This window comes from Crocuta crocuta, unplaced genomic scaffold (genome assembly GCF_008692635.1).
Source record: "Crocuta crocuta isolate KB4526 unplaced genomic scaffold, BGI_CrCroc_1.0 scaffold197, whole genome shotgun sequence".
Classification (NCBI taxonomy): domain Eukaryota; kingdom Metazoa; phylum Chordata; class Mammalia; order Carnivora; family Hyaenidae; genus Crocuta; species Crocuta crocuta.
In genome coordinates this window covers 7,828,723-7,856,659 of record NW_027532002.1, presented here as the reverse complement: position 1 = coordinate 7,856,659, position 27,937 = coordinate 7,828,723, and the positions used below count along the sequence as shown (strand labels likewise).

The 27,937-nt window shown below is 42.1% G+C and overlaps 1 protein-coding gene across 5 annotated transcripts in view; it reads left to right on the top strand.

The window, feature by feature from the left end:
* The window catches only part of CREB5 (cAMP responsive element binding protein 5), a 492,421-nt gene that overhangs the window by 192,237 nt on the left and 272,247 nt on the right, over positions 1-27,937 (top strand). The window contains exon 1 of one of the 5 annotated variants that reach the window (XM_077775426.1): positions 12,279-12,293. The exons of the other annotated variants lie outside the window; for them this stretch is intronic. The gene's annotated coding sequence lies outside the window, so the exon portion shown is untranslated. Of the gene's footprint in view, positions 1-12,278; positions 12,294-27,937 lie in introns of those variants that run through there. 5 annotated transcript variants of the gene reach the window in all.

Below are 27,937 nucleotides of genomic sequence, written 5' to 3'. Positions count from 1 at the left end.
AATACCTCTTTTTTTTTTTTTTTGTGAGAGAAAGCGAGCACATACGAGTGGGGGAGGGGCCGGGGGGGATAAAGAGAGAGAGAGAGAGGGAGAGGGAGAGAGAGAGAACCTTAAGTAGGCTCCATGCCCAACATGGAGCCTGACACGAGACTCAACCCCATGACCCTGGGATCATGACCTGAGCCGAAATCAAGAGTTGGATGCTCAACTGACTGAGCCACCCAGCTGCCCTCCTCCCCCTTCTTAGATCAAATCTAATCCATCCATGAAAGCCTATGTGGAATGCTACCACCTTTGTGAAGCATTCTCTGCTTTCCCCTCACCTGATGCAACCGTGGCCTCCCCTGAATTTCCATATTGCTTTTTAAGCATTTCTTATGGCACCTTCACCTGCCTCTCTTGTGCTCTGGCATTTGCTGTTTTCTTGTCACTGCGTAGACGGTAAGCCATGCTGTTGCAAGGCTCTGCCTTCCCCCTTCTGTAACTCCCGGCACCTTCACCTTATACACAGAAGAAGCTCCGTGAAGACTTGTTGGAGTGGGTGAATGGATGAGCATGAAAGAGTGAGGGGATGGAGTTACATAGTAAGGTTACGTTGCCTGGTTTCCCTGAAGCAGAGATTGGAAGTACCTTCTACCTCCAAGGAGAATAAGAGTTTCATTATCCACTTTCTTTTCAAGAAATTTGTTAATTCATAATGACTGAGCATGCAGAGTATCCAATAACACAGTTATCAGTTAATAGCCGTATTGTGCAGAGAATCTTGAATTGAAAGCAAGAAGACTTTAGGGGCGCCTGGGTGGCTTAGTCGCTTGAGTGTCCGACTTTCGCTTAGGTCATGATCTCGCGGTTCGTGGGTTCGAGCCCCGCGTCGGGCTCTGTGCTGACTGCCAGCTCAGAGCCTGGAGCCTGTTTCCGAGTCTGTGTCTCCCTCTCTCTCTGACCCTCCCCTGCTCGCGCTGTCTCTCTCTCTCTCTCCTAGAAATAAATAAAAATAGTAAAAAAAAAAAAAGAAAGCAAGAAGACTTTGAATGAGGATTTATTCATTCAACAAAATTTTATATGTGTCAGCCTTTGGGTTACAGTAAGATATCAGTTAAAATGCCAACACTTATAATGAAGTGTAACAAATACGTTGTACGATAATAGTGTAATGAGGATAAACTAAGGATTTCCTAACCCGTGTGTGTGTGTGTGTGTGTGTGTGTGTGTGTGTGTGTGTGTGTGTATGTGTGTATGGTAGGGAGAATAGTAGGTATCAGTGATAGATCTTGGTTAAGTAACCTAACCTATGAGCTTTTGTCTTCCTATCTGTAAAATGGTGATAAAACCCCATGTGTAGGGTGTTGTTGATAAATGAAATCTCCTTTGTAAATCACTGTAATGTATATGCAGCAGTGCTCGGTAATTCTTGTCCTCCCCCCCTCAGGATACATTTACCAAAGGATCAGAAGCTGCTGAAACTTTGATGCCAATGTGGGATTGGAAATTAAGCAAATATTCTACGCCCATAATTTTTCCTGGATTTTAGGTGGTAGTTGTGACTCAGACATCCCTTGCATCGCTGCAGTGGGCCAAGAGACTGAAACCTTTCCGAGGCTTTAGTCAAAACTCAGAGGTGGGTTTAGGGTCTACAGTCCCTACCCAGCAGGAGATAGTCTTTCTGTTGTTACAGGTGATTCTTATATAAATCAAAAGTCTCAGGGCTTCCCCAGTGTTTCCTTTCACAGCCCAGGTAATGCAGTGTACCCACTATTTATTTTTAGGAAGATTTGGCAGATGTTGGCTAGGCTGACTTCCAGGTGAGAAAAAAATGTCTAAGAATGATTTCTTCAGAGCGTTATAATAGAAGTTCCTCTGGACAAATAGAAATTCAACCTTACCATCTTTAGAGTACACTTACCTCTTCCCCAGTTGCTCATCCTGCTGATACCGTCTCATTTTTGCCTTCTTTGGCGTTTGAATCACTTCCTGGAAAGATGTGCTTTTTCTAGTGTCTGGGGATGTTTAGACCTACCAGAGTTTTGGTAACTTCAGAGCATTGTTGGGAAAGAAAACTAGACTCTCTCTTTGGGCAGATCCACCGTCAAGGCTGAGTGCATGCTTTAGGCAGTTTTGGCCTGATTTTAGGAAACAGTCTGTGCAGCCATGTGAGCTGGCCACACGGGGAATTTCAAGGCCAGGCATGCATAAAAGAAGTGCCGCCTCCCTGTTGGTCTTGATCCTTGTGGGGTAGGGAGCTAGGAGAGAATACAAGTCCATGAATAGGTCTCTATCAGCTTGGAGCATGGGCCCTGATCCATACAGTTCACTAATTCTTGTTTTCTTTTTGTTGTTGTTGCAAATATCACAGACTTCATGAGGCCCTCTATTCTGTACTTGTGGTATCTAATTCATCCGTATCTTATACCTATAACGGCAGGTGCTTAACCTCTGGATACACACTCTGCACCCCTTACCAAGAATGGGAAAATTGTGAAATATTAAATCTGTGATAGTGGCAGAATACTGACTTTTTCACTTTGTATCATCGGAGGGCAACTCATCAGGAAATTAGAGCTGAGAGATGTCACACACCCTGCCCTTTTGTGAAAATCTGATTAGCTGCAGTGAGGCACGCCTACATGGGTCTTCCCAGTTTTCAAGAATGAGTTTGAGACCATCACAACCACAGCTACTATTATCCCTTCCTAAGCAAGAGCTAAGAGGCCCATTTTCTGCCCCAGTAAAAGCCTGTCCTCCTGTCTTTCCTTTTGCTACTGGAACCAAATATCCAAAGGTCAGTGCCACACAAGCACTTCTGTTTCAGTGTTTACCAAAATGCCTTCTTTGGAAAATTTCTTCTGAGAAATATGCTGCACCAGCATCACCAGGAACTGGCTAAAGATACAAGTTCTGGGGCCCCACTTTAGACTGATCCACTAAATCTGCGTATAGCAAGTTCCACAGGGATGCTGATGCTGCCGAGTTGGGGACCACACTTTGGAAACCACTGCTCCAAGAATTCCCTTGTCAAATATGTTCACTGTTTGTTTAATCCTATCCTTGTCTTGGGGACCCACGATATCCATGGACATTTTAAAGGCTTGGAGCAATTTTGCGAGAAAGAAACCTTGTTCCACCCATTATTTTTCTAACTTATTATTGGAACACAGAACCCTTTTCTTTCTGTGGAACAGTCATGAATGCCCCACAGAGCCATGACCCATTAGAACCCACTCTGCATGACCGTAATGGAAAGAACTTGGGATTTCCAGACTTACTGGTCATGTGCCCTTATCAGGTTACTTAACTTTTCGAAACCTCCATTTCTGTCCACCTTGCAAAGTTACGATGGGGTTTAGGTATAATTACATGTAAAGGGTCTAGCACTTGGAATATATCTAATAAATGGAAAGTATGCTTTGTTTAGTTCACATCAGACCTCTGTTGGCATTTGCCCTACACACACACTCTCTTTGAATGTACTGTCACTTGAGGACATTTAAAAAAAAATTAATATTTTCTTTATTTCTGATCTGAGAGAGAGAGACAGCGTGAACAGGGGAGGGTCAGAGAGAGAGGGAGACACAGAATCCAAAACAGGCTCCAGGCTCTGAGCTGGCTGTCAGCACAGAGCCCAAAGCCGGGCTCAAACCCACGAACTGTGAGATCATGACTGAGCCGAAGTCGGACGCTTAACCGACTGAGCCACCCAGGTGCCCCACTTGAGGACATTTTGGATGTGTCCAAAGATTTCTTGAAACTTGAGGTGCATAGTTTCTGTCTGTCTTCAAGTGGGCAGATCTTCTTCATACAGGCTATGATTGATTTAGCATCGATTGTTCTAAAATTATTAAGGGGAATATTTTCATGATGAAGAAAAACGACCAGTAGGGTTAATTTTTGAGAATGCTATGACATCAAGAGTGTTTAGCATTTCAACTCTAAATTATGTGAAAGCCATTTATAAGCTTCAATATGGTATAAAAATGAGGGATTGATTGTAATTATTATTGTCTTAAAATTTTAAGATTAAAAAAATCTTGTCATTGCAGAGTAGGGCGTTTCTCACCTTTCAAGGAAGGGTATGATATTTCTTTTCCTCCTTTGGCCATTCTCTGGCCATTATCCTTCTCAGAATGTCTTTGGGAGAGGCCTCCATAACTTGAGAGCTATTCTGAGCCTGTTACTTCAAGGTTGGACCCCAGAGAGGCAATGAGAGGGTAAAGCATCAAATGATTTTGCAATAAGTCCCCATAATTAAGGAAGCAGTCCATTCCTTCTGAGGCAACAAACCTGGAGGCCAGGGAATGTGATTTATGTGGAAAGGCAACGATTCCTGGTGAAGAACAGAGACACAGGGAGTGACTCTAAAGCCATGGTCTGGAGCACGCAACTGACTTCTATAATTTAGTTCTTTGACCAGCTAGCCCCCCCTTCCCCCTCCCCAGAAGGAGATTTCTACCCCTGAATGCCGGGAAGGCTTGAACAGACTGTGCAGCTGTTGGCTCAGGGAATAGAAGGGAACCTTCTCAGCATGGCTCCCTGCAGGGATCCCTGTTGGCAGGAAGAAAAGGGTGGATCAGGAAAGTAGGAAAGAAGTGAGGCAAGGAGGGGGAAAATCACAGAAGTCCCAAGTTTCCACAATTTTATCAAAAAATTTTCCATGACTCATCTTGTGACTTCTCCCCAAATTTAATTTATACTCCAAATATAATTAAGCTGCAATTACCCAAGAGTAAGAGGGTGGTGTATTTTAATCAACTTCCTCATTCCCTTAACCACCCAATCCAAGGTGGAAAAACTAAAGAACAAAAGTGATCTCTTTTCCTTCTTTCAGCATGACTCCCCTTGCTGTGTGACCCTCTAAAGGGGTGTGTGTTGGGGGAGGGGGACAGGGGTGCAAAACAGAAACATTACAGAATAATTTCTTCCCACTCAAAAGTAGTGAGGGGCGCCTGGGTGGCTCAGTAGGTTAAGCATCTGACTGTAGCTCAGGTCAGAATCTTGCAGTTCATAAGTTCAAGCCCTACATTGGGCGCTGTGCTAATGGTGCGGAGCTTGCTTGGGATTCTCTCTCTCTCTCTCTCTCTCTCTCTCTGTTGCTTTACCACTTGTGCAGGCTCTCTCTCTCAAAATAAATAAACTTATTTTTTTAAAAAAGTAGTGAAATAAAGTGAGAATGGCATAGAGGGAGCCGGAGGACTATGGTTTTCTGCTTGCTTGTTAACTCCACCCAACTTCAAGATATGTTTGGCTCCAGCACACTTTGGATACGTTGATCTGCCAGGCTAGTTTCCTTGATGGTGAGGGTATTTGGAACCCTGATAATAACCACTGCTTACTGAGCACCTATTATCTGCCAGGTGTCTTGCACACAGTATCTCTTATCCTGATAAGAGGTCCACAAAGCACATGTTGTCACCTACAGTTTTACTGATAAGGAATGAAGCTCAGAAACTTGGTTATTTGTTCTTGGTCTCCCAGTGAGCAGGGATTTGAAATCAAGACCGTCCAATTCCCAAAGTCCCCTCCGATGCTGGAAGGGGCAGTGGCGAAGGCAATAGGAACAAAAGCACTTCAGATGTGCTATTACCACTTTTGAATGCCTACGGACTGTTTGTCACAGGCTCCCAATCCACCCCCCTGTTTTCCTCACCGCACTGGATAAGAAGGGTCATGCTTGACCTGGAAGGTGTTGAAAGACCTGCCGCTGTGTGCAGCTCATCGAAGGGGACAAGGTTCACCATTGCTGTGACCTGGGAAGGTGCTGTGGTCCAGCTGGGCCCCTCTCTGGCCACTCAGGGGTAGCTCGGGCTGCTGTCCAGAGTGGACTGAGCCATAGCCAATGTCAGGGCTCCTAACGTCCAAGCAGGAAACTGTGACTGAAAAGCTGAAAAAACATATGATCCCATAAAAAGCCGCCTCTGGGGAAACAAGCCATTAGTCAGCCTTATTTATTTATTTTTCCTTCTTGCTGCAAAGTTCAATACATAGGAAGGAGCTGTGATTATCATATAAAAGGCTATGTAAAATCGCCCTCCCTGTATGATGCTGAAGGAAACTTTACCCTGGCCCTTCGCCATGTTAGCTTTGTTTGTGTTCCTCAGATTCTGAATGCTTTGACCACAGTTGTGTTGGAGCACAAGTGTGTCTCAAAATAAACAAGCAGAGTGGGAACTCTCTAGAGCCCCCTCTCATCTCCACCCGCATCTCTGCCTTTTATCCCTGTCTGATGACGGAGGGTGGAGGAACGGGGTGGCAGTGGCCTTATTAAGACCAGATCTTCTGCAGAAAAAAAAATGTGCTTAATGAGCTTAGGAAATACCTTGTGGTCATGAAAGAGTAATAAAATTTCCACTTTCTTGGGTGAGATCAGGAAACCTTGACTGTCCACTCAGTTTTTGCCAGTTTTACTTGGGAATGTACTTTTGGAAGGTCAAGTGTGTGGGGGTGTGTGTGTTGTAAGGCGTGGCAGGAAAGAACAATATAATCTTTTGAGGAAAGCCCATGGTCCATCCACAGATGCAAGATAACCATGCCTCCTATCTTTTAGAGATCTCTTGGTATTGGAGATGTCGGGGTTTTTTTTTTTTCCTCTTGCCATCTATATTAGTTTTCCAAGCCTACCATAACAAAGTACCACTAACTGGGTGACTTAGAATGAAAGAAATTTATTGTCTCGGAGTTCTGAAGGCTGAAGGTCCAAGGTCAAGGTATCAGTAGAGTTGATTTCTTCTGAGGGCTGTGAGGGAGAATCTGGCTCATGCCTCTCTCCTAGCTCCTGATTTGTTCCACTCTTGCAACGCTCCTTGGCCTGTAGATGCATCACCCCGATTTCTGCTTCATTTTCATATGGGCTCTCCTTGTGGGTGAGTCTCTGTCCAAATATCCCCTTTTTATAAGGAACTAATCTTATTGAATTAGGGGTCCACCCTATTCTATCTCAATGATTATATCTGCAGTGGCCCTATTTCCAAATAAAGTCGCATTCTGAGAGACTGGGGGCTGGGGCTTCAACCAATGAATTTGGGGACGGACATAATTTGACCTGACAGGCTTATCCAAGTTCTCTTTTACATAGGAATACTGCAAGTAGGCCAATAAAGAGAGGTGTATAGACCCTAACTAAAAACTGAGGTTAAAATTTTATTGGTAGAAGGGTGACTTAGTCAGGGAAAGGTGTGACTCTTGATCTGGGGGATGTGATTCGAGCCCCACATTGGATGTAGGAAGATTACTTACATAAATACATAAAAATTTAAAAAAACAAAACCTTTAAGGGTGCCCGGGTGGCTCAGTTGGTTAAATATCTGACTCTTGATTTTGGCTCAGGTCATGATCTCACCATTTGTGAGTTTGAGCCCCACATTGGGCTCTGCACTGATGGCACAGAGCCTGCTTGGGATTCTGTCTCTCCCTCTCTCGGCCCCTCTCCCTCTCTTTCTCTCTCCCTCCCTCCCTCTCTTTCTCTCTCCCTTCCTCCCTCTCTTTCTCTCAAAATAAATAAACTTAAAAAAAAAAAACTTTATTAGTGGAAAATTACTGGCTTAGTTTGAGGTGCCAGTATTTGCTTGTGAAGCAGGGCTTTGTAGGGCTTGGGAGAAGGCAGTGTCACATCATGAGGACAGTCAAATAATCCTGAGAGAGAGCCACATCATCAGAAATTGAGGTCTTCTCCCAGCATGGCTGTATAAGTGACCCATCTTGGAAGCACCCTCCAGCTCCAGTCAGACCTTCAGATGAGTGTAGCCCCCAGCCAATGTCTTGAGTGTAATATCATAAAAGACTGTGAGGCAGAACCACTCAGCTACATCGCTAGTGGATTCCTGACCTAGAGAAACTCTAAGATTATAAATATTTATTGTTTTAAAAAACTAACTTTGGGGGCAATTTGTTATGCAACAGTAGTGATTTAATACAGCACCTGCTACCCCAACCCTGGAAAAACAAAACCATACTTACTTTGTGACCAGTAACCTGAGCAGCAGAATTGTCTAAGGATAAGAGCACAGGGTTCTGAGCCAAGCTATCTGTGTACACGTCCCAGCTTCTACCAGCTGTGCAGTTTGGGGGAAGTTTACTGTACCTGCCAGCTTTAGTTTTCTCATCTGTAAATGGAATGAAAATAATAGTACCCACACCATAGGAAATAGTTAATAGAAACAATAATTGAGAACTGTGTTTGCACATAGTAGGATTAATTCCCTATTTTTGAGAACACAGGGGTGGGAAAATAACACTCAAGACACGAAATGTCTGATGGTTGAATTAGGGTGCATGTTGAAAGAGGTGACCTTTCAGAACTTGTGTAAGGTAAGACTATGATTTCATAGCCTATCTTCCTCATCCTTTATAAATATATGAACATAATACACATTAGGAGAAAAAGTAACTGTCCCTCATTACAAAAGAGATATTGAGACTCGATAGCTTGTTCAGGGCCATTACACAGGAGAGAGCAATAATTGTTGCTGTCCCAACAAAGTGTCTTTCTTTCCTTTCATTTATACCTGCACTTTACATGGAGATGGTGACCCAAGTCATACTGTTAAGAATTCCTATCGGAAAGTGCCACAATGGAGGTGCTTGGGTGGCTCAATCAGTGAAACATCGGATTCTTGATTTCAGCCAGGTCATGATTTCATGGTTTTTGGGTTTGATCCCCACATCGGGCTCTGCACTGATAGTGTGGAGCCTGCTTGGGATTCTCTCTCTCTCTGCCCCTTCCCTGCTTGCATGTGCTCTCTCTCTCAAAACAAATAAACATTTAAAAAAAAAAAAAAAGAAAGTACCACAAGGATTTCCTGAAGATCAAAGTGTTTTAAACTCTACTTGATGAAAAAGTTTCCCATTCATAAATTCTAAAAGGCTAAAGGATATTTTTATAGGATTTTGAGCTCTGCATTTCACATGACATTTTCTAAGAAACCTTCAGTGGACTTAGTCCTTTACTGTGCAGAGGCAACCTCTTCAAGAATCTTGAAATTCCCACTCCTATTTTTACTTCTTGGTACAATAACCAAACCTGGCATTTTGTGGGGTGTCCATCCTGAGCCAAAGCTCCAAGAGATCTGTCTTTATCCTCTCCCTCCTCTCTCCCCTCCCCCCAGCTCCCCCTCTTCTCCTTCCTCTCTTCTCGCTTTCCTTATTCCTCTCCCCTTCCTCCCCTTCCTCCTCCTTCTCCTAAATCATGCTTCTATGTAGGCTGAGTCGATACCTCTTAAAAAAAAAAAAAAACAAGTATAAACATTTATGAGTCACAATGGCTGGTCAAATTTGGAACTCTAACATTTGCTTTTGACACAGGGTTTTCCAGTTAAGATCTGGACACCCAGGTCCTGTCACTCAACCCCAGGGAAGCAAATCTGTATCTGCTTTGTGAACAACATTATCCTGAAACCTCTGGTGAAAAGAATTCTAGACTAGTAGTGCCTTGGGCCTCAGGGATAAGAATGTCTAGAAGAAAAAAAAGAAAACAAAAGAAAAAGCAAAAGGCATTTTGATCCAGTCACCCTTCGTATTATTGCCTCCCTGTCCAATTTGCTAGAGAATTTCCCACTGGCTCTTGGCTTGTTCTCAAATTGGAGTGAGGTCTTTCAGAGATTACTCTGGATGCTAAGAGACAAGGAAGTCTTTATTAAACAGAATGGGGAGGCCCTGGCTTCCAGGAAGGGCTGATCCACACTCTGGCCTCCACAGCCCTGCCCTGCTCCTCCCTCCAGAGCCCTCCTCAGACCCCTCCCTCTCCTAGTGGAAGGGAAGGACTGTGTGGACCCCTTTACTTGGGGTGAAGTGAAAACAGTATTGTAAGCTAAGTAGCAGTTAAGGCAATCCCTCCCCTAGTGAGTCGAGGGTCCTCTCACAGAGACATTGCTGCAGCGAGATGACACTTCTGGTCACGCGTTCCAGCATAAGGTATGTGTGTGTTGGTACTCCTTCTTTTACCCACTTTTTGCCAAATATGAGAAATTTCAAACGAGCAGAATTCTCAGATATTTTCTTCTCTTTGTGTCCACTTTCTCTTTCATTTATCTTGCTTTCCTTCCCTTAGTGTTTTTTTTTTTAAGTTTGAGAGAGAGAGCATGAGAGAGAGAGAAGGAGAGAGAATCTTAAGCAGGTTCCACGCTCAGTGTGGAGCCTGCTGTGGGGCTTGATCCCATGACCCTGGGCTCATGACCCGAGCTGAAATGAGTCGGACGCGTAACCAACTGAGCCACCTAGGCGCCTCCCTCTTCACTTAATGTTTACCTAAGAAGCCTGGATTTTCCAACACTATCCTCTTTATCATCACAATAACCATTTAGATGGTGCTTCCATATTAATTCATTTAATCCTCACAAAAACCCTATGAAGTAGGTACTACTGTCTCTCCTGTTTTTGGAGATCAGGAAACTGAGCTCTAGAGAGACAAAGTCATTTTCCCAGGGTCACACAGCTCCTAAGTGGCCAAGTCGGAACTTGAACCCAGCTGGTCTGATGCCAGAGTCTGACTTCTCAAGCCTCTGAAGTCCCACTGCCCTTCAATTTTGTTATTTCTTTCTTTTTAGAAATTCGTTCTTCACTAACGATTTGTTTCTTACCGATGGGCATATGTGCTACAGCTCCTACTTCCGGTTCTCCCAGGCCTGGGTGAATTAGCAGTGCGATGAGGTGAAGCCTTTGCCGGCAGCGTGGTCCCCGCTCTGTCCGCTCCCGGTAGTCACGCAGGAGCAGTCCTGCCAGGAATGCTGGCTCAGCCTGATTTGGTAACAAACTCTCATCTTTCTGCGGGAATACTCACACTCGTGGGCTAAAGCCTCAGGGCGTAGGCTGTGTCCCCGCTGGCTGTAAATATCCAAGTCCTCCATAGTTAAGCTGTTTTCTTTAGGAAAAGAGAGAAAGGAAGGACACAGGATGAAAGGAAGAGAGAGAGGGAGGAAGGCAAAAAGTAAGGGAGAAAGAGAAGGGAGGAGAGAAGGAAGAGAAAAGAAGGGGAAGAGAGAGAAACAATGGGTGGTGGCAAAGGGAAGGAAGTAGCGGAAAGGAGGAAAGAGGGAAGAAAGGAAGAATGTTCACTGACTTGGTGACCAGAAGCTTCTTAGGAAAAATATTCTTTCTACCCTCCTATGCCTGATCATTTCTGTCACATGCTTCTTTTTCTCTTCGGTTGGGCCATCCCAACTTTTGTCCCACCAAGGGTTTACATTTGGAAGCCTGGTTATGTTCTTTAGATCTCCTATGGAAAAACGAAGGAATGAGAAAAAAAAAAAAAAGTGTTGAAACTCATCAGATGAAAGCAAGGTTCCAAGCCTGGAGCTGTACAAGGGTCCCTTCGACATCCTGAGTCTTTCTTGTGGGAGCCAAAGTGTTTATTGTCGCAATTCACTGCTCATAGGATGTCTTGATTCCCCATCTGTGGTAACATGTAGCTGCTTGAGAAACCAAGCAGGCCAGTGCTCGAAAAGCACCTGGAGCCTATGGGGCACCCTTTCTAGTTTCCCTCTTTCTGTTTCAATGGCATGGATAGCTTCAAGAGAAGAGGGGGGAATGCATGCCTATAGGCCAAGTGCTGAATTCCCTTCCAGCTCTGAAACTCAGTGATTCTTGAGGTGGGAAATCTGGTCTCTGCTGTGTCCAGGCCTGGTCCAGCTCAGTCCTCAAGTTCCTTGCCACAGGATATGACCGCTCCTCGAGGCTGCAGTGTGCTAGTGGGACCCACGTAGGGTTTGTGGACTCACTTAATGAATAGGGTTTACATCCGGCATCCCGGTCATCTGTCTGAAATTATTAACATTATTAGCCCCATTAGTACTGATACAATTAGAATCTGTTGCCGGTTTCTGAACATTCGCCTGGTGCCAAGTGTATGCTAGTTGCTTGAGTAGTATTTTCCCATAAAATCTTATTTAGTTTCACTTCATCTTCATACATTCCCAAAAAGTAGCAATTTTATGCCCATTTTACAGATGAGCCCGAAGCCCAGGGCAGTTAAGTAACTTGCTGACAGTCAGTCTACCAGCAAGGAGCGAAATCTGAAGTCTAACTACTAACCCTGGTTTGTTTTTCTCTGAAGCCAGCAGCACTGCTTACCTGTGTCGCTGTACCTCCCCAGTACTAGCTGTGTGCATTAAGCATGTGCCATATATCACGACTGTGGTGGAAGTTTAACANGCTTACCTGTGTCGCTGTACCTCCCCAGTACTAGCTGTGTGCATTAAGCATATATATCACGTGCCATATATCACGACTGTGGTGGAAGTTTAACGTGTACCATGTGATTTAATCCTCAGAATCATCTTGCAAGTTGGGAGATGAGCTCCATTGTTCAGGTGAGGAAGCTGAGGCTTAGAGAGGCTTAAAATGACCACTCTAGTATATGCACTGAAGTCCAGTAAATGTTTAGAAGAACTCTGCATTTCACCACCAAAACACAAAAGGAGTTTTTATAACATGCATTTAAAGACTCTGTTTTTCAGCATAGCAGAGTGTCTGCATTTATTTTGAGCACATGGTCTTTGGAAATTATACCCTGAGACATCCTACCGGTTGTGGATGCCCCAGAATGGATGTGGAGAAGGTGCAGACTGCTGGAATTACTGGAGGGGGTTGTTACATAATTTAAATACGACAGGGGGTGCTAACGGAGGCAAAACCAGAGATGCTGATGCTTGATGCTCCTGTCAATGAAAAAAGAGGGAAAGATTAGTGAGACAAACACAAACTCACAGCAGAAGGGTTATATTTACAAATCTGAGAATTCACAACTCACTTGCTGGAGGTAAAGAATAAGGACAGTGGTCTTCAGGGGCACCTGGGTGGCTCAGTCGGTTAAGTGTCCAACTTCAGCTCAGGTCATGATCTCATGGTTCGTGGGTTTGAGCTCCACATCAGGCTCTGTGCTGACAGCCAGCTCAAAGCCTGGAGCCTGTTTCAGATTCTGTGTCTCTGTCTCTCTCTGACCCTCCTCTGCTCATGCTGTCTCTCTCTCTCAGAAATAAATATAACATTAAAAAAAATTAAAAAAGAAAAAAAAAGGACAGCGGTCTTCATGAGGAAGGAGAACTGAATGTCAGTTTCAAATCTCCTACATCATACTCTATACAGTCCACATCCTTCTGTTTCTCATTCCATCTTTGCTTCCTGGTAAGCAGTTTGGGTTTCTAACCATGCATCCCTTACCTGGATGTACAGGAAGGTGTAGACCTTTCACTAATAAATCTCTGTAAATGAGTGTGACCAAGTTCAAGATAGACAGTTTAAAACGTCACTTAAAAAATACTGGGGGCTTGGGGGGGGCGGGGCATCTATATGTTGCCTCCATGGTTTCTGAACTCATTTCAGCTAGGCCCATGGACCCTGTCCTTGCTGCAGTCTCTCACATTGCCATTTCCTGAAAGTATTTATAATGGAGCTAACATCATTTGCTCAGCTGTAAATCCTCTATTCTGGGCACTGTGTAAGTATTCAGAGGGACATTTTGGTTCAAACGCCAATGTTTTGCTTTAAAGAACAGTGAGCAAAAATAGACTTTGGTTTTTAAAATTGAAAGCCAAGATAAAGTCAGAGGTGATGATGGACTGGAAAAAGAAAGATGGCTGACAGGTATACCTTGTTTTCACGGAGAGCTGGACAATGTGCCAGTTACTATTCTGAGTGCTTTTGTGTTACTTCTCCTAAAAGAAAGACAGAAAGCAAACAACAGAGAACACCTGTAAAGCAGATGCTACTGTCACCCCCATTTTACAGATGAGGAAACTGAGGAAGAGAAAGACTAAGCAGTATGCTCAGAGTCACATAGCCGGTCAGTGGTAGAGCTGGGATTTGAGCTCAGGTGAACCTTACTCCCGACCAGACACTGGCTTTATATTATACTGTGAAGGAAAGAAGACCCCTGTATCATTCTAAGCCACCCTTCACTGAAGAAAATTTTATTTTACAAGAAACCCGTAGGAAACAATAGTCCTGAGGACCAATGTCCCTTAGTGTCAGCTGACCCATGGCTATGCCTGCATCAGTTTTCTAAAAGACTTCATGCTGACTATGGATAGGTTACAAATACATAGAATAATCTAGCTTTTGGCCCTGCTAGCAACTGGAAAGAGCACTGAATCTGGAATCTGAAGGCTTGTGTTTAAATTCTAACTCCATCCATCATTGGCTAATGGAACCTTGGACAAATCACTTAAATGGTTAAGTATTAATAAAATGGGCAACAGTAATTTCTGTGTGCCTCACAGGGTTGCCATGAAATGAAACAAAAACTCTTCTTTGGAAACTAACTCTAAAAACTCTCCTATAGGGGTGCCTGGGTGGCTCAGTCAGTTAAGCGTCCAATTTCGGCTCAGGTTATGATCTCACAGTTCGTGGGTTCGAACCCCGCATCGGGCTCTGTGCTGACAGCTAGCTCAGAGCCTGAACCCTGTTTCGGATTCTGTCTCCCTCTCTCTCTGACCCTCCCCTGCTCACTCTCACTCTTTCTCTCTCAGAAATAAATAAAACGTTGAAAAAATAAAAAATAAATAAAAATTCTCTTATAGTCTACAGAGATTGAGGGAAAAAAGTAAAGTCCAACATCATCATAGTTCTGAGACCTTATAAACTTTGGATTAAAGGGGCCTAGATGCCATATCTTTCCTTGACATGTGTGGAGAGAACTCAAAACTAATCTATACTCATTGGAACTAAGGAGAAAACTTGACTTTGGACTTTTATTTCCTTTTAAGTAAAATCCAAGTATTCAAAGCTAGATTTTGCCACAGACAGTGGCATTGAAAGTGTTTCTGTCTGCCTAAAAATGCTTGCAGCTACTTCAAATAATGATTCCATAATTATATTTTGGCTGTGGTCAGGTATATTTATACCCCTCCTTGGTGAAAGAGCATCTCAAAACACAGGGGAAGAATATATCTTCTGTCTCACCTATCAAGATTTTCTATTTCCTTTGGTGTCAATTTTATAAATTGGGATTATCTAGGAACCTGTCCTTTTAAATAAAATTTCAAATTTATTGGCAAAGTTTTAGAAAATATCCTCTCTTTATCTTCTTGTCTGTGGCATAGGCAAGCACTGTCCCCTTTGTTATTCTTGACATAATGTGTACCTTCTTTTGTTTTTCCTCTCCTTGAATAGGCTTATTAGAGATTGATCAATTTTATCAGTGTTTTCCAGAATAAAACTATGGCTCAGTTTTCTAAATTGTATATTGGTTTCTTATTTCTCATTGGGTTCTACTTTTATTTTCATTACATTTCTTCTACTTCCTTTGAGCGTAGTTCGCTCTTTTTTGGTAACTTCTTGAGATGGATACTTAGATCATTGAGTTTTTAGCCATTCTTCCTTTCTAATTAAACAGTTAAAAATGTACATTGCCTTCTAAGCACAGCTGTAGCTAATATCTCATGAGTCTTGATATATTTTTATTATTCAATTAAAATATTTTCTAATTTTCATTGTGATTTTCTCTTTAACCCATGAATTATTTATACACATATTATTTCAATTTCAAATGCTTGAGAATTCTCCATTCATCTCTTTGCTACTGATTCTAGCTTGATTTCATTGTGACCAGAGAATATATTCAGTATGTTTTAATTCTCTGAAATTTGCAGATGCTTGTTTTATAGATTGAAGTTAGTAACCTGCTATTGGATCTTACTTTAACAGCTTTACTCTGCCATCTTTTAGTATCCCCACTGACAAGTTGCTTAACCTCTCTGTGCCTCAGTTTCCTTGTCTATAAAATGGAGATAATAGTAGTGTTTTCTGGGGCACCTGGTTGGCTCTGTTCATTAGGTGTCTGACTTCAGCTCAGGTGATGATCTCATAGTATGTGAGTTTGAGCTCTACATTGGGCTCTACACTGACAGCATGGAGTCTGCTTGAGATTCTCTCTCTCCCTCCCTCCCTCTCTCTCTCTCTCTCTCTCTCTCTCTCTCTCTGCCCCCGCCCCACTCTCTCTTTCTCTCAAAATAAATAAATAAAAACTTTTAAAAAAATAGTAGTGTTTTTCTCAATGAGGTTTGACATTAAATTTGGTAATATATTGAAAGTTTTTATGGGTGCCTGGGTTGCTCAGTCAATTAAGTGTCCAACTCTTGGTTTTGGCTCAGGTCATGGTCTCATAGTTCATGAGTTTGAGCCTGACTTTGGGATCTGCACTGACAGCATGGAGTCTGCTTCAGATTCTCTGTCTCCCTTTGTCTCTGCCCTTCCCCTGCTTGTGCTCTCTGGCTCTCAAAATATAAATAAACATTGGGGTGGCTGAGTGGCTCAGTCGGTTAAGCGTCGGATTCGGTTAAGGTCATGATCTCACAGTCCGTGGGTTTGAGCTCCGCATTGGGCTCTGTGCTGACAGCTAGCTCAGAGCCTGGAGCCTGTTTCAGATTCTGTGTCTCCCTCTCTCTCTGACCCTCTCCTGCTCATGCTGTCTCTCTCTCTCTCTCTCTCTCAGAAATAAATAAAAACATTTTTAAAAATATAAATAAATAAATAAACATTTAAAGATTTAAAAAAAGAAAAACTTTTTAGAACAGTATTGGGTACATAGTACTCTGTAAAAACAACAATTAATAGATTAATATTATTACTAGTTATTGTGTTGGATCTAATATAAACATTCCTTGTCTGTCTGTAGTACACTGAGCCTCCCTGCTCTCATTTGCTGCTAAACTGTAAGGCATGTGTTTTAATTTTATTTAACTCTCACAGCATTCTGGAGAGGTAGGTACTATTATTATCTGGGTTTTACAAATAAGAGGACTAAGTGCAAACGAGGTAAGAAACTTGAATGGAAGTCTCTGTTTCTCAAGATATTAGCAGCAGCCCGTTCTTTTTCCCCAGCTGGTAGGTTAGCTTCACCGCAGACACTCAGTGTTAGCCTGAGGAAAGGCAGAGTCCTAGTGAGCTGAAAATACATACAGGTCCCCAGCCTTTAACATCTTCCAAAGACAAAATCCACCATCATCAGCTTGTGGGAACTCAGCAAATGGTGGTTGATGGACCGTCATGGTATCAATTCTGTAAATAAGCACAGACATTTTTGGTTACCAGCCCACCATCACCCAAAGTCGTAAAGCAAGTGAAATCAACATTCTTTCCCATTCATTGGGCATAAACTGTTATGGCTGTTTCCAAGGATGCATGGCACATGTGTAATGTGGGGGTCTTTGAGGGAAATTTGACATCAAGCCGAGTCCTGAGAGGCCAGTTTGTATTTTCAAGAAACATCGAAGACTTTAACATATTTTATAAAGTGCATTTCCAACATCATACAGATGCCCATTTCTTAACCTATCTTATAATATGGAGCACCTAGTTTCTTACTTAGGGTGATTTTAGAGGGGCTAGTATCATTCTTCTGAGTATCCCAAATCTCCTTGGGTGCCCTGCAGTTGCCTAATTTTATTCCTTTAACATGTCACCTTGATACTTTGTTTATTGGTTCTAGTAGACAGTCCCTTGGGAAAGATAACATTAAATTTCATTAATTGTTCACATTGTGGGTGAATGAGTTTAAGAGTGTGTTTTGGTTTAGATTGAGAAGGGGGAGGGGAGAGGGGGAGGATATAGGTATAATGGGCATCTGAGTTTGGAAGGGCCAGGTGAAAGTGTTCCTGTAGTTATGGGCCAGTCACGTGAAAGCAGAGGAGGCTTCATATTTTTCCTAGAGCTGCTCCTGCCCACATCCTACCCCCCAGTCAAATGTCATTTAGTCAGACGACTGCTGTAAGTCTTCAGCAGTAACATTACTATTGTCATGTTGCTAAATTCTGTGTTTCCATAACAAATTACTTTTTTTCTGGTTCTTTGGTTCCACATAGGCATTTCTTCTTGGCTTTAGGTATGCCTTCTTAGAGCCGTATCTGGTGTTAATGGCAAGGAAGAGTTGAGAACAGCCAAGTAAGATGGGATTGTAGGAATGTCAGCAAGAGGGGGCGCCTGGGTGGCTCAGCTCATTCTGACTTTGGCTCAGGTCATGATCTTGCGGTTTGTGAGTTTGAGCCCCCACATTGGGTTTGCTGCTCTCAATGCAGAACCTGCTTTGGATCCTCAGTCCGCCTCTCTCTGCTCCTCCCCTGCTTGCTCTCTCTCTCTCTCTCTCTCTCTCCAAAATAAATAAATATTTAAAAAAAGAGAGAGTATCGGCAAGAACTATTGTGGTGGAGGTCATCTATGGCTCTTTCCTCTTCCATGTTGCCTCCCTCTACTATGATACTCATGAACACATGATGGAACTTCTCTCGGGGGACTCAAACTGAGCCCGCCCTGCAGATTAACCAGTGCTCTTCATTCTGTCTATAAAACAAATCTGCTGATGCCCATGACACCTTGAATGCTTGCAGCCATCAGTCTTTAGTGTGCACACCAAATATCAGTTGTATTTATTTCCAAACTGTCAGTGCTGGTGGTACCTGTTTTGATCATGCCATAGCTTCATTAAATAATGCATACATGAATAAAATAGGAGCATGGAAGGAGAGACCAAATTGGAATGCGTGCAAAGAATACAGGAGAATCTCTGAAAAATATTATCAAATTGAGTATGGGCGAAAACGGTAAGAGATTGTGAATGTGTTTGTGGAAATACAGACAGGTGCTGCACTCAGATGCTTTCCCAGTGGCCTTTGAGTCTTTGCCGCTCTCTTAAAAGTCTAAGGCTAGAAATCATTGTCTATAAATTTAGGGTGTATGGTTTATGCAAGAAAGAATATGCAGAACTCAACTAGTAGACCCAAGTCCTTGCTCAGAAAAGGCACTGGCCCTCCATTGGAAGAGTGGCAGGGCAGATGTGTTTATGCATTTTAAGCTAACAAGATGTTTAAAGCATACACCTATCATTTTTATGGCTCTTCTCCCTCTATTCAACCTTTTAGTTAATCAACTACCACTCTCAAGGGCCTCTACTGTAGTTAAAAACCTCCTCTTTATGTTGTACTCAAAGGTTGGTATTTTCTTGACCATTCTTTCTAGTTTCTCCTGAGAGTCCTATAGTACAACCGCAGTTCTTAACTTCTTAGTGTCTCTCTTAAGGCTACTTATAGTTGTAGCCTACATTATCAAATGTGATGATAAATAAAGACGATAATGCTGCTGACAGTATGATAGTAGTAACAAGTGACAAGGGCTTTATTTGTAGGTACACCATATACTAAATATTTAACTAATTATCTCACTTAATCCTCACAGCAACCCAAGGAGTAGCTTTCATTACTATTTCTGTTTAATAGGCAATTGAGCACAGAAAGGGAAAGTAGATTGCCTAAAGTAGCACAGCGTGTTGATGGTAAAGCCAGATTCTAACCCAGACTGAATCCATACCTAAGGCCCATAACTATGGCACTGCTTAATTTTAAAATTATTGTAAGTCATTTTTGCTGCTTTTTATGTTGACAGCTCCTTTTTGAGAGCAAGGGTGCTGGGGAGCAAAATGACCGCCTGCCAATGTTCTTTTATGTCCAGAAGGTGATAAAACACTGGTTGTTTCAGACACTGTGTTGCCCTGTGAATAATCCTGTTAGATTGTGTGAAAGAGACAATGTGGAATATGCAGCATTTTGCACTTAGACCAATAATCATTAATGCAGACAGTCATGAGTGCATGCTTGTGTGTGTGTGCGTGTGCGCGTGCATGTGTGCGTGTGTGTATGCAAGCACATGTGTATCTATGTGTCCCCTTTCCCTGCTGCTAATGAGGAACTGGCATTTTAGTGCCCTTTTGTGCCACTGTGCTTTTAACTGCTGTTAAGATAAGGAGTGATGTGTCTCCAGCTGTACGTAATAGTGTTGTAATTCCATCAAGGGGCTTTGATAACTTCATAAACCCTGACAGAAAAGCTTGAGTGGATTTTCATGTCACCATAACACCAAGATGGAATTACAGCCTTAATTTACTGGGTGTACATTTTGGGGGGTACATTACTTAATGTTTAATCCTGTTAAAAACAAATCAGCTGATGCCATCTGGCCATTTCCATTTCATAGCGCATCCCAGCCTCCTCCCCACAATTTTGGATCTTTGTTCTCCTTCACCCTGCTTCTTCTGATTATTATTTTCTTCATCATCCTAATTACCCTGACCTCCCTCATGGTGAGTGTCTTGTATCCATACAACTTTCCTTTTAGTTTACACACCAGTTCCTCATACGTGATCCTGTTAGCCTCATAAAAAATCTCACTACTTGCTTTTTTCTTTCCACTGGAACATCTGAAATTTAGTTATTTGTGTTATATGGAACCAATGTCTGTTGGCCGTATTTTTTTTTTTTTTCGGAATAAAAGCAATGTGTGCACATTGAAACTTTCAGACAGTGCAGGAAGGCATAAAATGTAAAGTTTCCTTTCCTTCTGCTTTCCCAGAATGCCTCTCCCCACAGGTGATCCCTGTTAATAGTTTCCTTTTATATCATTCCAAAAAAATTATTCATGTACCGTAATTTATAGCATCCCAGAAAAAAAATACTATGCATTTGTTTGGCTGTCTACTTATTTATCTCTCTACCTCTCCTTTTCTCTCTATCCAGAGGAGCTTATTTGCCCCATGTCATTTAAAACTACTTAGTTATATACCCTAGGCATCATTCCATAACATTACAAGTAGCTTTCCATCATTCTCTGTAGCAACCACGTAACAATGTCAGTCATCCGAAAGTCTGTTTTTTAAATGTTATTTTATGTCATAAAATGTGTGTGTAAAGGATACCTAAGTTAAAGAGATGGGCTTTCATGAGCCCCATCGAGTCAGGACAGATCTCAATCTAATCCACTAGAGGAAAAGGAAATTGATATTTTGCATTGAAAAGGATTTCCTGTATTTTGTGTTTAATATAAAAGTGGAACATTCTGAAAATGTCGTGCAGTGCCACGTTCTTATGTGACTAGTAGCAGTCGAGATATGGAGTGGGCAAGGTGTTCAGGGAGGCGCCCTGGACCAGGTGCCTGGGGACCAGTCATATACATTGGAGACTTGTTGGGCCTCCATCTTGTTTTTTGGGCATGGGAGGGTTCTTTTATCTAGGCCTCAGTTTCTCCACCTGCAAAACAGGGCAGTTTGGTAGATCTAATAGAGACTGAACAAAGGTTAGGAGAATGGGCTTATTTTGAATTCTGGCTCCATCAGTGATTGACCATTTGAACAAGTTACTTAACCCATCAGGGCTCAGTTTTCTCACCTGTAAAGTGGGATTAATCATATCCGCCTCATATGGATGCTGGAGTCATTAAATAGGGTGATATTTTTTGCCCTGATAAATGGTGAATTCTACGAGTCCTCTAAGGCTGCTTCACCATCTTTAGCTGATGAGGTAAGTTTCTTTAAAAGTGGCTAGATTTTTAACGGCTATTATCTTTTCAGGACCTAGCTAGCATTTATTGTTGTCTCATAGATTTCAAACTTCTAATATAATGGAATTGACCTTGAAAGGTGACCTGTAGGAGCTAGTCTCATGTTTTATACTTACATATTGCTTGTTATTTTCTCTCTCACAGACTGGCACGTGGTGGGTGCTTTGTAATCCTGGTTGATTGAAAGATCTGTGAGCTTTGGATGTTGTGTTGGGATGCCTGTGATAGAAGGCTTTCAGTGCATTCTTGACTTTGGAAGAAAGGTGTACGATCTCAGATGTGTGTTCCAACCCGCCTTCCAAAGCTCTAGTACTTCCTTTCTTTAACAGAATAGCAGTCCAGCGCAGATTTCCTAGCATGCATGACTTTTTAATTTAACTTTTGCTCTAATAGACTTCCTGTGAGGTGATGCGCACTCCATAAAACACAGAAGCTTCAGCAAACGGACACACTTGCGTAGTACTTTGGAGTATGTTAAAAAAAAAAGTGGCAATATATTTTCTTAGGCAAACAAGTTTCTTAAGAGGACAGGTCTCCTAAGATAAACAGTGCACTCTGGGGAGACGTATGGGATAATGCCCAGGCTCGCTTCTGCACAGCCCCGAGCCTGCAGAGCTGTCGGATGGAAAGTACAATGTTGCCTGGTGAAGATAGGCGGGAGTGTGGGGGCGGGGCAGAAAGATCCATTAACCTAGCTGGTGTGCAGAGGCGGCAATATAAATCTAGGAGCTGCTCTGTGTGGTGAATGCCCCTGCTGGAGTTAGAGCAGCAGACAAATTAGCATAATGTAATTGGTTGGCAGGGTCAGCCCCTCTCTGTGAGCATTAGCCATGGGGATGGTAGGAAGAAGCAGATAAAAGATTGGGGGGGGCAGCATTTTGTCCGTCACCGTGAAGAAGGGGCTTTCATTTCAGCACTGCATAGATCAATTATTGCAATCCTAGAGACAGCCCTCTCTTCAAGTTAGTAAAGTTCCCATTTTTGAAACATTCCTTCCTTAAAAACAAAATCCAAGAGATGCACTTCACTCCTGCCAAAGCCGAAACCCAAACCAAGCAAAATCAAACAATACACATAAAAAAGAATAGAAGGAAGTTTTGTTTTCTGTTTTTGTTTTTTTTTTCCTCCTCTACTAACCTACTCACTCCACTGACTTTTGGCAGCTCTTTCTGGAACTTCGAGGACAACATGTTATCTTTTGACTGGTATGTCTCTGGGTGATTAATTTGTTTAAATTGCTTCACTTGTTGCCTACGTGGTGTGTAAGAACCGCCTTATTCTTTCTGAGGGACGCTAAGATATATTTCTTTGCTTCTGATCTAAGCATTAATTACACGAGCCTATGCAGAAAAGGAGGCAGAAACACTTCCTTGTTCCCACGGTGGTGTTATACTTGGGCCATACAGCTGCTCCTGTGATTTTCAGAAACATTCTAAAGACCATTCCGAAAAAACATAGACCATTCACCGCTGCTGCCGTAGATTTTTAAACTTTTCTTTTGCTTTCTTTATCTTAAAGTTTCTTTCAAACTTCAGGTGCAAAGTTGAGTTAATCAACATTATTCAGTAATTTCTCAGATCAGAGTACTTTGTCATCACTGGTTTGGGAAAACCTCCACTTTGTTTTGTCACCCATGCACCGCCTCTCCTTCCATAGCCACCTACTCCAAAATATTCATCGTATGTTCTTAAATCCGCATGCACCCTTATAACAACATAGTTTTATGCGTGCGTTATTGAACAGTCACGTGCTATTCTGCTGGTGGTTTTTTCATGCAACACTGTTGTAAAGATCTATGCTTGTTTCACGCTTCTTTGTTGTTTCTGTTCTATAGCATGTCAGAGTATGAAGCCACTCATTTTGTTTTTTTCAATACCACACTCAACGTTCAAACATTTTTATCAGCTCAGAAAGAAACCTCATTCTCATGAGCCATTGCTCACCATCGTTCATCCCCTCAGTCCTAGGCAATCCATAGTCTACTCTCTGTCTCTATGAACTTGTCTATTCTGGACATTTCAGATAATGGGATTATATAATATGTGACCTCTTATGACTTCTTTCATTTCGTATGATGTTTTCAAGCGGCATCTATTTTGTAGCATGTATCAGTACCTTTTATGGCCAAACAATATTCTATTGTGTGGATATACCCCATTTTGTTAATCCATTTATCAGTTGGTGGCCTTTTGGGTTGTTTCCTGTTTTCAGCTATAATGAATAATGTTGCAGTGCACACTTGGGTACACATTTTTTATGGACATGGTCTCTATTTCTCTTGAGAATATACGTTGGAGTTGAATTACTGGGTCCTACAGCAACTCTGTGTTTAAAGTTCTGAAGAACTGCCAGACTGTTTTCCAAAGTGGCTGCACCATTTACAGTCCTAACAGTTTAAGGGTTCCAACTAGTATCCATTATTGCAAGGACAGACTATATCATTGGCCTTCTATGGGGTCCATGGTCAAGACCTGGCTATTGGAGAGAGAGGGGATCTGCATGGAGCCTGTATATGTAGGGTTCAGTCTCTATGTGATGATGGTTCTCATCTAAGACCACCTTATCCCATCTCAATACCTCACTTTTAGGGTTATTTTACAGGTAGTTGTCTGATCAATTTTGTCCACTGAAAATAACTGAGCTGTGTGGGATTGGGTATCAAGAAACTGGAATTCAAGCCCTGATTTTGCCACTTATTCTCTGATCTTGAGTATGTTGTCTGTCTCGGCATCCTTGTTTGTAAATTACATGCTTGCATATGGGAACTACCCTAGGTGCAGACAGGTCTGTGGGTGGGAAGAAAAGAGGGGCAGGTTGGGGGCCAGAGCTAGAGGTTAAAGATTGAGCCCTAAGGAGTTGAGAATTCTTCATGTAAACCTGACCTTCCAGGCCATTATGATTGTACATTTGTCAAGGTATGAGGTGACATATTTATAAATTGATTTGTGACTATTAACAATTTAGTCATGTGGTATATAGACCTTCATCTGAATTCTTGTCTTGTACCCCACAAACAGAAGGGGGCTGGGTTGTGACCATGATCATTGTATGGACCTGAGTGAGAATATAAGGACATATAGCCTGTGCATATTTAATTACCCTGAATTGATCCTGGTCGTTTTTCAGAATGGCCACAGAAATTTACACTATGTAGCATGTGATTCCTATACCCCATATTAAAGCCAACACTAATAATAATCCACATTTCTCTTTTATGCTGTTTTCATTTTAATTTCTCTGATTACTAGTAAATTTGAACATTTTTCCATATATGTCTTGGGCATTTGGACTTCTTTTTTTCTTTTAATTCCTATTCATATTTTGTAACCATTTTCTATTGGGTGTGCTACCTCTTTCTTGTTTATTCTCAGGATATATACACATTGGTAGGGGGTAGCCAGTGATTTTTAAATTGTAATGGAGTCACAAAATATAGTAGCTTCTTAAAGGTCAGCATTACTCTCTTTCTCTATTATATATATATTATATATATATAATACATGTAATATATACATCTATATATATGTATATAGATGTATATATGTATGTATTTGAGATATACATATATATGAGGAGAGAAAAGAGAACTATATGGTGAATCATCTCCAACATAGATTCCAAGCAGTCTACTCTTTATAATTACATAGGTTCAGAATGTGTCTTTCTAGATGTCTGCCTTTCAGTTAAGATCATGTCCTGTTGAAAACAGTCTTGCCTGAAACCCATGTGCGTGTGGAAGAGATCTGCCCTTCACTCTCTCCTCTCTGCCCCTGCTCTTAGGAAACAACGTTTGCAAGAAGTGGCAAAGACGCTACTGGATATCTGGGGCATTGCTTTGCTTAAAATGGGGGCAGGGAAGTGAAGGCCAAGGAAGCTGTTTGCAGCGGCCATGTCCCACTGGCCAGAGCTAGAGGAAGAATTTAGACAGAGCCCATCTTAGTATTCACAATCATTTCTTTTGTATCTCAAAGTTCTCTGTTTGGCCAGCATAACTTCCTCATTCTCTCCTTTTGGAATAATATCTACGTGTAGTGTTTGTCTCTCTTATTTTAGCTTTCTCTGTAGATCAGGGGGCCACATTTTCCTTTAGTTTATATTGCTTTATCCCTTAATAGCGAACACACCAGTGGTTAATATCACTCCGTGGAAATGCTAGCTGCTTTGCAAGACTCATGTTTAGTTCCTTGTTGAAGAACTCCCTGACCGCACCAATCAACGGTCACCTCTTTATCCTCTTGTCTTAGTTGGGGACCGCCAGAGAAATAGAATCAGTAGGAGATATCTGTCTGCCTCTCTATTTCTATCTCTGTACAGAGAGAGAAGAAAGGATACAGAGAGATGGAGGACAGGAGGGCTGAGGACGTCTGGATGGCCGACTGGAAATTCAGGGAAGAGTTGATGTTGTAGTCTTGAGTCCAAGATCTGTAGGCGGGAAATGCAGTTAGGGTTTCTGTATCGCAGTCTTGAGGCAGAATTGCTTCTTTGGGAAACTTCAGTCCTTGTTCTTAAGACCTTCAACTGACTGAATGAGGCCCACTTATGTTATACAGGATGATATGCATTATTCGAAGCCTGTTGATTTGGGGGTACGTGGGTGGCTCAGTCATTTAAGGGTCTGACTCTTGATTTCGGCTCAAGTCATGATCTCACGGTGTGTGAGATTGAGCCCTGTGTTGGGCTCTGCACTGACAGCCCACTGCCTGTTTGGGAGAGTCTCTCTCCTCTCTTTCTGCCCCTTCCCCTGCTCATACCATCTCTCAAAATAAATAAATAAACTTAAAACAAAGTTTATTGATTTTGATGTTAAGAAAATTTTAAGAATATCTTCATAGCAGCATCTAGACGGGTGTTTGACCAAGCAACTGGCTGCCATTGTCTAGCGAAGTTGACACATAAAATTTACCGTAAGACCTCAGGACTCTTGAACGACTCATTTGGCCTATAATCATATGCAGGCTAGTAACATCGCTGGCATTGTCTGCTTTTGACATTTAACTTTGTAAGCCTATAAGGTTTGCCTTGCCGACTTCTTGAAGACACAGATCATATCTTATACTTATGGGTTTCCCAGAGTACCTAGTGGGATGGTACACACGTTAGGTCCAAACTACGTAATAAGTATAAAACCATCTCAGTAGTTACTTGAAATAAATAATTACATGGGTATTGAAATAAGAAAGAATACTATACTTTTGTTTCATTTTAAAATAACCATAATTACTTGCTAATAAGCTGTGTGTACCTGTTGGGCTCTCCACACCTTCCCGAACCATCGAGTCAGTTTGGACAGCACCACCCTCTGTTCCACATTTGTTGTTGCATGGTATTTACTTTTTATCACAGCAAGCACCGGAAATCCAGCTATGCGGAGTTGTGATCTACTCCAAAGGAATGTAGTATGATCTAATGTTGAAACGCTGACAGCCTCAGGGTGTGCAGTGTCCAGTGGATGTCAAGTATGGCCATGTGTCTCTCAAACTTGGGAAGCTCAATGCAGCACCTGAGGGCTGCTAGGCACACAGTTTGGGAACTGAACCTGTAGACATTAAATGTGAATTATTAGATCAAATATTATAATCTATCAAATCTAGGAGGAATGGGAATTTCTGATTTGTACTTAAGATGGAAATTTCTCTTCGAAGGATCACATTCTAAGATTTATACCTGTACACCTAGCTGTTCTTCACTTCCATAGGAAACTATATGCCTATGTTCAGGATAGCATTTCTCCCCTCTTCTCATCCTGTGACTTTTGAAATACATACAAGTTGCTCTTTCTTTGGTTGGTTCCTTGCCAACAATGGTATTTGTCAAAACAGCCTGGTGAACAATGTTTATTTCATTGGATGCCTTTGTTTTTGCAATGTCAACCGCCTGTTTTATTTTGATTCTTAATTACTATTAAGTATCCCGAGCATGAGAAATCTCATGTAGTGCAGCACCTAAATATGGGAAAGAGAAAATGCTGTTCTCTCATGGAGGTAATACATGGCAATACTTGTCATTTCTGACGGTTTGCTTCCAACCTTTAGCCATCTGTGAGCCAGCAAGGGTCACACGAACCAAGACCCCAGAGCACATCAGCCACTTGGTTGGTTTCTCATGCCTGTTCTCTAGCCTCTGCAGTGGATTTTTAATACCTTGGCCTTTGACTGTTTTTCTGAAGAAGCCTCATGACATCACTAAGCTTCAGGTTTGATGATATTTTAGCCTTACTTTATGTCTCTTTTTTCTAATAAAGATTTTGCTTCTGTTCTTTCTACTGTTGTTGCTGCTATTGTTTCTCCTTCTTCTCATCCTCCTTCTTCTCTCTTCCTCTTCCTCCTGCCCCTCCTCTTCCCCTTTCTTTACCTTTCTTTGCCCCTCCTCCTTCCCTTTGTTTTACTTATTAACATATCCACTCTTTCCTTGCAATACTTAGCCCCGAAGAGGTAAACACCAAGCCATTGGATAAGTGGCTATACCAATTGAGGTCAATGCTGTCTCCCAGGTCTCTGGATCTAGAACATTTTTTCCAAAGGACGGGGAGATCAGGAATAGGCGCACTGCCCAGTTGTGGAGGTGGCTTAGAGCAATGTCAGAATCTAGATGGCCATCATTGGCAATTGTTTTGCTTTCCAATTTAATAAATTAC